Source organism: Canis aureus, chromosome 14 (genome assembly GCF_053574225.1).
Source record: "Canis aureus isolate CA01 chromosome 14, VMU_Caureus_v.1.0, whole genome shotgun sequence".
Classification (NCBI taxonomy): domain Eukaryota; kingdom Metazoa; phylum Chordata; class Mammalia; order Carnivora; family Canidae; genus Canis; species Canis aureus.
Window position 1 is genome coordinate 63,751,685 of NC_135624.1, and position 11,844 is coordinate 63,763,528.

Sequence of the window (11,844 nt, forward strand, 5' to 3'; positions counted from 1 at the left end):
CCTAGTGGTCTGCATTATCTTTTTTTATCCTATTTCCCATATTAGATCATCTTACATCAGACTGTATGGACTAATTTTTATTGTTTGCTGTTTTAATAAGGTAATTTTAATTGTGCAAGACATTCCCTCATTCAGAGTAGTCTCATCTTTTATGTCAGAAACTGAACACTATATACTGAACCCTGCTAAAAATTGGGTCTCTCATATTTTATTTTTTTTAATTTTTTAATTTTTTAAATTTTTTTAAAAATTTTTATTTATTTATGATAGTCACAGAGAGAGAGAGAGAGAGAGAGGCAGAGACATAGGCAGAGGGAGAAGCAGGCTCCATGCACCGGGAGCCTGATGTGGGATTCGATCCTGGGTCTCCAGGATCGCGCCCTGGGCCAAAGGCAGGCGCCAAACCGCTGCGCCACCCAGGGATCCCAGGTCTCTCATATTTTAAAGGAGAAAAAGTCCCAAAGTATTTTTTATAGAAAAATGTAAATGTTATTACCTCCAGAAATGCTAGACTACAGACCTTATTTGGATTGTATCCGTCCTATCTCTCTCTCACTCTCTTTTTTTAATAGACTATTTTTTAGAGCAGTTTTAGGTTCATAGCAAATTAAGTAGAAAGTAGAGTTCCCATCATACTCTTTTCTCCCATATTTGTACGGCCTTTTCCACTATCAACATCTACCACCAGAGTGGTACATTTGTTTTATTTCATTTTTTAAAGATTTTATGTATTTATTGATAAGAGACATGGAGAGAGAGGCAGAGACATAGGCAGAGAGAGAAGCAGACTCCCTGTGCAGAGCCCGATGCAGGACTTGATCCCAGCACTCTGGGATCACACCCTGAGCCAAAGGCAGATGCTCAATCACTGAGCCATTCAGGCGTCCCGGTACATGTGTTTTAATCAGTGAACCTACACTGACACATTATCACTCAAAGTATGTAGTTTACATTAAGGTTTATTCAGTGTTGTGCATTTGTGGGTTTTGACAAATGAATAATGACGTATATCCACCACTGTAATTGTAATACAAAATAGTTTTGCTGCCCCCAAAATCCTCTGTGTTCTCTTCATCACCCCTATCCAACCTCTAGCCACCACTAATATTTTTATTGTCTTCATGGTTTTGCTTTTTCCGGAAAGTCATATGGTTGGAAGCATTTAGTATGTAGCCTTTTCTGTTAGGCTTTCACCTAGAATTTGCATTTCTTTTCCTCCATGGCTTCTTTTCATGGCTTGATAGCTTGGTTTTTTTTTTAGGACTGAATAATCCATTGTCTCCATGGATCATAGTTATCTACTTTCCTGTTGAAGGACGTCTTGCTTGCTTCCAAGTTTTGGCATTTATGAATAAAGCTGCTACAAACATCTGTGTGTAGATTTTTGTGTGGACATAAGTTTTCAGGTCACTTGGTGAATGCCAAGAAGTACAATTGTTGGATTGTATGGTAAGAGTGTTTTAGGTTTTTAAGAAACTTTGTAATGGTCTCCCAAAATGGTGGTATCATTTTGATATTCTACCAGTAATGAATGTGAATTCCTACTGCCTGGCAACTTTGGCAGTACTTGGTGTTGTCAGTGGTTTAGATTTTGGCCATTCTAATAGGTATATGGTTGTATCTCATTTTAATTTATAGTTTCCTCTAACTAGGGGTGGTGGAAGGGGACGTGGGCAGGGGGTGGGGGTGACTGGGTGACGGGCACTGAGGGGGGCACTTGATGGGATGAGCACTGGGTGTTATTCTCTATGTTGGCAAATTGAACACCAATAAAAAATAAATTTATAAAAAAAATAAAACATGAAAGACAAAAATTATAGTTTCCTGATGACATAATAGCAATCATCTTTTCAAACATTTATTTGCTATCTGTGTATCTTTGATGAAGTATCTGTTAAGGACTTTTGCCCATTTTTAAATTAGTTTGTTTTCTGGTTGAGTTTTAAGAGTTGTTTATATACTTTAGATTACAGTCCTTTATCACATGTGTCATTTGCAAGTATTTTCTCCCAGTCCAGTCCATGGTTTATCTTACTTTTTTTTTAAATAGATTTTATTTATTTATTCATGAGAGACCCAGAGAGAAGCAGAGACGCAGGCAGAGGGAGAAGCAGGCTCCCTGTGGGGAGCCCGATGTGGGACTTGATCCCAAGACCCTGGGATCACGACGTGAGCCAAAGGCAGACACTCAACCACTGAGCCACCCAGGCGTCCCTATCTTATTCTCTTGACATTGTTTTTTACAAAGCAGAAATTCTCAATTTTAGGGAAGTCTAGTTTATTAATTATTTCTCTTATGGATTATATCTTACTTTGTTTTTTTTTAATTAATTTTTTGTCCTATATCTTGTGTTGTTTCTAAAAAGTCATTGCCATACCCAAGGTCATCTAAGATTTCTCCTGTGTTATCTTCTAGGAGTTTTAGAACCATGCATTTTACATTTAGGTCTATGATCCATTTTGAGTTAATTTTTGTGAAGTGTGTAGGGTCATTGTCTAGATTACGGTTTTTTTTTGTTTGTTTGTTTGTTTGTTTTTTGGTATGTGAATGTCTATTTGTTGCAGCACCAAAGATAATCTTTGCTTCATTGTATTGCCTTTGGTCCTTTGTTGAAGATCATTTGATTGATCTGCTTGTCTCTTCTTTTGCCAATACCACACTGTCTTGATTAGCTTTATATTAAGTCTTGAAGTTGGATAATCTGGTGTTTCCTGGAGGCCTGAGCTACTTAGGTTTAATAATATTTTGGAGGCTTTTTGAAGTTATCCTTATGAGGTTTTTTTTTTCATTTAAGTATTTATTTGTACAATGAAATTTTTTCTCATCTTCAGTTAGTTCAATTAATTTTTTTCCTTATTCATTGTAGTTCTTGCAATCTTATCTCTAATTATGAAATATATTAGTACTGATATTAGTAATGTCAATTCCAGTCTTCCCTCATAAGAACTGTTTAGTTAACACCATTTTGCTATGTCTTGGGAAGTTCTATCACCTTACAGACAATCACCCTTTTTGCTCTTGGGTACAAAGACTTTCTCTTTTCCAAAATACACTAAACAAGAATGCAATAAAAATCAATATTTAAGCATTACCATCTCAAACAAAAACATACTAATATACTTAACATTTTCTATACAGAGGTTATCATTTAAAAATGTGAATTATGTATCAGGTTATTTTGCTTTGTATAGGTATATCAAATGAGAAGAATGTAGAGGATGCATCTTCTAGGACTCTATTCTGTTATGTGTCAATGGCATTTCCATTGGTTTTGAAGTTCCCTAAATTTAGTTTTTTTTTCTGTCGTGTTGTAAGTTAATTTTAAGTGCAGTTTGAATGCAAGATAACTATTAGTCCCCCAACGGTGGAAAATTGATGGGGAGAAAGCAGAATTTATCTTCCAAAGAATAATTCCTTTATTTCTTTCCTCCACTAACCACTACCCACTATCAGGTTTTCCACTTTGGCAAGTACAATAAACCTTTTTTAACAATATATTTTATGTAAGTCTGTATTGTTTATTGCTTATAAACTTGTTCTTATTATTCAGTTGATTTTTTTTTCGTATCTTGGTATATTGTATAATGGTATGTAATATAATGTAATCTTGGTATGTAATATAATGCGTCCTATTAAAATTAATGGGAAAAGTTTTCAAAAAACCTTTTCCTTAGTGACAGTGCTTTCAGGAATAAAGACAGTAAGTGAGGGATAGGTATATGTAATATAAATTTGAATAAATTTTGCCTAGTCTCCTCCCAGCATTATTTAGATTATTATAGGCTGCAGCTCTATAATTGTATGTTTCTTGACTTATAAATTCCTTTTTTATTTTTTTAAGTGGGCTCCACATCCAGGATTGGAGCCCAGCATGGGGCTTCAAACTCATGACCCTGATATCAAGACCTGAGCTGAGATGAAGAGTCAGGTGCTTAACCAACTGAGCCACCCAGGTGCCCTGAGTTATAAATTCTTAATATGATATTGATGTTCTCAGAATATATTCTATCAATGAAGATGTAGATTTGGTTCAGGGATTTCACAAAAAAATTAACACCCAAGTTCTTTGGCTGGTTTTAAATTGATAAATATTGAAGTGTGGTTTTTTAAGAATTAAGACTATCCTCAAGGGAGTTTATTACCAATATGGCTATCCTTTGAATTTACTTAATTTTAGTTCTATGCCTAGTATATGATAAATACTATACCAGTTAGTATCCACTGCACTAGGATAAAAGGTGACACTTAGAAGTCTACCTAGGTAATAGTACTTTGGTTTTTGGTTTATGTTTTTTTTTTTTTTTTTTAAGATTTTATTTATTTATTCATGAGAGACAGAGAGAGAGAGAGAGAAGCAGGCTCCATGCAGGGACCCTGATGTGGGGCTCGATCCCGGGACTCCAGGATCACACCCTGGGCCAAAGGCAGGCGCCAAACTACTGAGCCACTCAGGGATCCCTAACTAAAACCCTTGGTTTAGTTTTTATCATGAGCTTAAAAATGCTTTATATATAGAATAGTAAGTACCATAAGTAAGGTGAAAGTACCATCTAAGATATTATAAAATCCTTTCATATACCATCTTCTAGCCTTACAAGTCTGTAGTAGACAGAATTTACCACCATTTCACAGATGTGAGAGGCTAAAGAATTTCTCAAGATCCCACAAAAATGAACAAAGCTGAAACAAGAATCCAAATATTTGACTTTATCATGTGGGGTCATTTTATTTAGTCAATAGTGACTCTATTTTTGCCTCTTTTTTTTTAACCTTTGCTCTTTGTATCTAAGGTCATTTTTCTTTTCTTCCTTAATTCTGGGCAGTATTTAATGCCTGTTTCAAATAGAAATTTAAGAATAAAAATTTGATAACAAAAGTAGTTAATAAAGCCCATGGTTACTTCATAGTTAAATCAGTAGTTATAGTCATTTGCCACATGAGGTCATTATATACCTGATTCTTCTACTCTGGCTATAATCCAAGCAAAATTATTTTGATGGTGAGTCATTGGAAAAAGATAGGAGTTGATGAAAGGTCTTTTGTATTGCCAGGGCAAAAGCATTAATTGATTAATAAATATTTCATTGAGTGATATTTTATGTGTTCACATGTAGGGGGAAGAAATGTGCTTTTGGACTAAATATAGGCAAACAAAGGTCCTGTTAGAATTATTTTACTATAAGAAAGTCCACCATAAAACTCCCTTCTGCTTCTCTGAATATTCGATTGAGGAATACCAGTTGTTTCTTTTATGGAATGGTACTTGGTTAATTATGCTTAACAGGTTGATAGGGAATTTAATATTCTAATGTTTACTCATTAGACTATGTGAAGGGCTGTCTTGCCAAATTGTTTCCCATTTATTTAGCACTTGTGTATACAAAGAAGCATGCATTCATTTTTATTATTCTCTCGAACTATATGGAACTCAGATGATTATTTTTCTAGGAAAAAAGATTTGCTTAACAAAACCGAGACCAAGAAAGTGATTGGATAACAGAAGTAGTCAAAACCTGGTCTTTGATTGATCCATCTTCTGAAATGTATCACCTTTAAAAAATAAAAGATTATTTATTTGAGAGAGAGAGAGGGAGACAGCAGGTGCACTCATGTAGGGGGGGAGGGACAGAGGAGGAGAGAATCTCTAGCGGACTCTCCGCTGAGTGCAGAGCCCGATGCAGGCTCTACTCACAACCCTGAGATCATGACCTGAGCTGAAATCAAGAGTTGAGTGCTTAACCAACTGAGCCCACCCAGGCACCCTGAGATATATCACCACTTAATGTTAATTGGCATAACTTCAAAATGGTGGTGGTGACACTAGTGCTTTGGTGATATTGAATATATCAGTATGTCTGTGTATGTACTGTTTTTACCATCATCGTTTGTTTAAAACTAACATGGTTCATTCAGAGGTAAAGCCTCTCCTAAAATTGCAGTTTTGTCCTTGCTGTTATGGTCAGCTAGAGTAGAATTACTTTATGCTAAAAGAGTAAATTAGGAAATTGGCTAATGTTACAAAACAATTTATGTTCCACTTGGCATAGAAATGCTATTTTGTTATGTTATAAAGTGCTTAGAATACTAGCTATCTGATGTGGGAACAGAATAGCCAATATGGGCATAAGTTATTATTTTGCTGATGGTTGACAAGAACTGGTTGTTGGATTAGTTAATGAAATAAATCTGTTAAGTAATAATTAACAGACTGACCTTAGACAATTGAATATTGTCCTCTTCAGAATAGTTACTTTGAGAGACTATATGTTTATCTCAAAGATTCTGCCATTATTCAAAACCCTCTTGGATCTGAGTTTAGAATCTGAGTCATATAAAATATGATTTGGGTTCTTTTTTTGTGTGACTGGATATAGTGTGTATGTGTGTTTGTTTATGACCATAAATCATTGGGGACAGTTTAGTGAATAAAATGTATAGTAAAACAAAAAAAGCCACTTTGGGCCATGAAAGATGGTAAGACACTTAGATCTCTTTTCTCGTTAAGTTTATGAAATACATATGAATGAAATTTATATGTTTTTTTGCTAAATCAAATGTATTGACTAATGGCGGACTCTAAACTGAATATATAACCTCTTGGTATGATTACTTTGAAGGCACTAGTAAGTATAGAAGGTTCTGGTATAGTTTTTTTTTTTTTTTTTTAAACACCAAAACATGTCCTGTTATGTTTGCATCTGGTATGCACCGACAATCATTATTAAGTAAGAATTTATTTATAATATTTTTAACATCACAGTGTCAATATTGGTTAAGAATACTGGGTCCTGGGCAGCCCCGGTGGCGCAGCGGTTTAGCGCCGCCTGCAGCCCAGGGTGTGATCCTGGAGACCCGGGATCGAGTCCCACGTCAGGCTCCCTGCATGGAGCCTGCTTCTCCCTTTGCCTGTGTCTCTGCCTCTCTCTCTCTGTGTGTCTCTATGAATAAATATCTCTATGAATAAATAAATAAAATCTTTAAAAAAAAAAAGAATACAGGGTCAGACTGCTGGCTTCTAATCCTGCCCCTGCCACTTATTGTCTAATTTTGGGCAAGTCATTATAACCTTAGGCAGGCAATATATTTTAATTTCCTTATCTATAAGAGGGACATAAGTAGTAGTATGTACCTATAAAGTTGTGTAATGTGTAGTATCTATACATTTTAGAACAATTCTCAGTAAATGTTTTCACTCAATGTCTTGGTGGCTAAAAGCATCTGGAAACTTAATAATTTTGTGGAATTATTAGAAACAAATGAGTATATCCACTGTATTTTTTTAAAGTGGAATAGTTATAGTATGATCCCCTTTCTTTCTCTCTCTCTCTCTCTCAATAGATGGATAGATAAGCAGTTACAGAGATAAGTCTATATCTATCCATTACTATAGATAGTATATACCTCTCTCTGTCTATATGTGTATTTACATACATATATATGTGGTATGTGTGTATAGTATATGCTTCTGTAGAGAGAGATTCACCAACCTTGTGGTTGCCTCTGGTGAGTAGGATTGGAGTGGTGGTTGAGACTCTTGGGAGAATGTCTTTGATATAAAAACTAAAAATTAGGCAATTCATTGAAAATTAGTCAATCTGAAAATATTTTATTAATTTCCTACTACACACCAGGGTCTGATGAAGGAACATTTAAATTGTTAGGAATTACTCTTTCCCTTGAGGAACTTTGAAGCTATGTCAAGGGGATTAGATTGCTACCTAAGTTCTTAGCATTTCCTTTATTTTTAATTTCTGTATTTTAATTTTTGAGTGATGCTGAATATAAACATTTTTGGTGTCTTTATTAATGTTTAGAAAATATAATTTTTCACATGTGAATATAAAAGTTCTAATTTTAAAATGTAGAAGTAGCTTAGCTTTATTGTAGTCAGATTATAAAAAATAATAAATATTGTTATAGGAAACTCTCAGGAGAAATTTATGCTTGATATTCCCCTAACACCAAGAGACCTTCCTTCTCTTGGGAAGTAGATGAGATTAATAGGCTATGGCTTTAAGTATTGTTTTCAAGCAAAGTGCAGAAGGCTCTTTGTGCTCTTTCCTAGAACATAAGTTGCAAACAAAACAAAACCAAACCCAGAACTCTCAGTATCTATTATAAAATCTATTTGTTTAGAAATTGCCCTTGTGGGACGCCTGGGTGGCTCAGCAGTTGAACATCTGCCTTCGGCTCTGGGCGTGATCCTGGATCCAGGATCGAGTCCTGCATTGGGCTGCCTGCATGGAGCCTGCTTCTCCCTCTGCCTGTGTCTCTGCCTCTCTGTGTGTGTGTCTCTCATGAATAAATAAATAAAATCTTAAAAGAAAAGAAAAGAAAAGAAAGAAATTGCCCTTGTTCTTTTTATTTTTGTAGAAGTTTGAAGTCTATTACTCTTCTCTTATTTGAATAAGAATATTAATATTTTTTAAAGATTTATTTATTTTAGAGAGAGTGAGCGTGAGTGGAGGGACAGAGAGACAGAGAGAGAGAATCCTGAAGCACACTCCCTGCTGAGTGGGGAGATCATCACAGGCCTCAATCCCATGACACCTGAGATCACAACCTGTGCCAAAACTAAGAGTCATTATCTCAACCGACTGAACCACTCAGGTGCCCCTGAATAAAAGAATATTATGATTAATGTTATGAGTCTAATATTTCTGCCCTGGGTTAGTGATAAAAAGGACAATGCTCAATTCCTCATGCACCCAAATTGTTACCCAGATGCTCCTGCAAGGGTTTGGTTGTAAGCTGTAGGCAAAAATCCTGCATTGGTTTCATTTCTGGTTGGGACCTCAGGACTGTTTAGACAGTTAAAGAATGCCTTCTTTGGTGAAGCAGGACTGAATACCAGGGTAATACTCGATATTATTTAATAGGGACCAAAAGGAAAGTGAATCAAACTTTTAGTCTGTTGCTGTTCTGCAGTTTTATTACAAACAAAGTAATCAAGGAAAAGGAGAAAAATACCTTCCTAATTTCATGGGTCCTAGAGCAGTATTTAATATGGGAAATTAAGCCATCTAGAAAATCGTAAAGAAAAATATAGTCTACTAGAAATTCCACTCCCTTGCACCCATCCGCTGTGTATACATCCTCATGTGTGTGCACATATGTGTATATATATGTATACATATATACATATACGTATATATATAGAGAGAGACCTAATTTGTTTTTTTTAATTTTCTTTTAATTTTTATTTATTTATGATAGTCACAGAGAGAGAGAGAGAGAGGGGCAGAGACACGGGCAGAGGGAGAAGCAGGCTCCATGCACCAGGCGCCCGACGTGGGATTCGATCCCGGGTCTCCAGGATCGCGCCCTGGGCCAAAGGCAGGCGCCAAACCGCTGCGCCACCCAGGGATCCCGAGATACCTAATTTGTACATCTGTGTATATTTGTCACCTTTGGAGGGCTTTTGTTTACATTCAAACCCTAAATCCTGAATTCCATGTTGAAAGTGATAAATTTAGGGTTTTTTAAACTAGTATGTGATTATCAACAAAATTTATTGACATCTTTTATATTTAGTGAGATATACCTATACCTAACTTAATGGACATAAAACCAAAACTTTTATGAATTAGAATTTGGGTATACTAATGTCTTTCCATTGGTTTATAATTTAATATATTTTTTTTTACTTTCACCTAATTTCCAGTTGGAAATGATGATAAACCTAAAAATTTTCCTTTTCTTTATAAAAGTACAATGTGCTCATTAAAATAATTTGCAGATTGCACAGATGTTCAAATAAGAGAACTCCTGGATCCCATCATTCAGAGGTAAGTAACACTGTCCTAGCAAACTGTTACCTTCCAGCTTTAGGTACTTGCATCTACAAACATTTTTCTTTTTTATCAAATTGAGATACTATTGATTCAATTTTGTGTCCTGCTTTTTCCTTTAAAGTATATTGTAAGAAATTTTTTATGTCGAACTTATTTTTGAAAATGCAATAAGTATAATTTCTTGCTTATATGAAATTTGAATGTACAGAAAATATAATAAAAAAAATCTGTAATCCTACCACTGAAAGATAAGCAACTTTCACATTAGTGTTTCCTTCTGAGCTGTTTATTTGCTCCCACTTTCAAACAAACAAAACTTAAATGCCTATGATAACTTAAATGCCTATAATTTTTTGTATATGCTGCTGAAGCGAGCACATACACAAAAATGTATATAATTTTGATAGTGAAAATAATTTTGAAAAATGAATTTCTTTAAAGAAATTTATAATTTTGTAGTTAGTATAATTAGTAAATTCGTATTTTCATATTTGTAAAATGTTTACATCTGTAAAGGATCTCTAATCTAAGAAATTGTAACATTTTCCCATAATTGATATATGTACATTTGTACATGCTTATATATGTGTGAAACTTCAAAAGTTCAAACGTTAAATTCCATTATGTTGGAATCTTTAGGGAGGGGTGTGCTTGTGTGTGTGTAAGAGACAAAAGTAGAATCCAAAGATAGAAGATCTACCTCTTTTTTATCGGGATGGCTTTGGGCAAGCTGCAACTTCTGTAAGCCTCAGTTTTCTCATTTTTCAAATTGTAATGCTAGAACCTCCCCAAGGCACAGGCTTGTTGTAATGGGCCAAAAACAAAATCAGTGAAAAGACTTCTTAAATTATAAAACATACAAATGTTAATAGTTATTATTCAAGATGCTCCAAGAAAGAAAAAAGACAAAGGCAATTCTTGATTCCAGAAGTTATTGTCAGATTTCCTTTCAGAACAAATGGAAATTGAATATGGAAACCTTCCTGTGAGAATTACAGAATATAGCTTTGCCCTGACTTCCTCATCTTTCTTAGCAAAATGTACAAATTTTCCTGACTACATGTTTAGATCTCAGGACAAGAGAGAATATAATTATTTTTGTACTGTTTATTATTGAATAAGCCATGTTTATGGTACCTAGCTCTTAGGGAAAAAAAAGAAAAAGAGCAAGAGAGAAATGGTATATCTGCCCACCACCACCTGCTATTTTTAGATTGGCTAGGAAGCCCTATTTGGCAGCCTTTGCCCATCTCATTTGGCAACTCTTGAGCCTGCATCATTCAGAGATATAAGAAGCTTAGAAGGTGGAAAACTGAATTTCTTTGATTTTCCAGACGTCATTGCTGAAAAAACATATCACCACAAGCAATTTGAAGGACATTGGCTGTAAGTAAAGCACTAAGTGTTTTCATTTAGTCAGATGGGCATTTTCAGTACAAAAGACATGATGTATTTTCACCTTTTTGCCTTAATGGGGGGTGAGGAAGGGATGAGCCTTCTGTCCTGATTTGATTTATATTCATTATCAAGAGAAATAATAATTTAGAAAAAGAAGCAAATACTGTGCATGTGCAGGCATGCATACACATGCACAAATACATATTTGCTCACACATTTTTATGGCTTTTTAGAATAAAATCTTTGGAAAAGAAAAGGAAACTATATGAATGCCAAGGAAAGAAGCACAGAAACAATCTTCAAAATGTCAGACTTTAAGATTAATGTACTATGATGAATTTGAAAGCTAAGTAAATAGAAGGTAAATAGAGATAGCTAATTTTCCATTTACACTGATAAAGAGACGTAATATTATACCCATGGATCATTTTAAAATGAGCATACATGTTGGTATTTTATAGATAATAAAATTTAACCTATTGTATCTATAGTTTCTATGAAGTGTTTTGAAACATTTTTTTTGTTGGGTTTAGTAAGTTACCAAAGCTCTAATAAAAGTCAGGTTACATATGCTGTGTGTTTTTTCTTTTCCCTAGATTATTTTATTGTTTTGACAATAACTTTCCTTTAACTGTTAAACTTTTCTTTAAT

The 11,844-nt window shown here is 34.6% G+C and overlaps 1 long non-coding RNA gene across 1 annotated transcript; it reads left to right on the forward strand.

The window, feature by feature from the left end:
* The first annotated feature begins 9,737 nt into the window (after nt 1–9,737).
* LOC144283772 (uncharacterized) lies at nt 9,738–11,604 on the forward strand. The gene is made up of 3 exons (XR_013352344.1): nt 9,738–9,789; nt 11,130–11,181; nt 11,427–11,604. It is a non-coding gene; the product is annotated as an uncharacterized LOC144283772 (long non-coding RNA).
* The last annotated feature ends 240 nt before the right edge of the window (nt 11,605–11,844 follow it).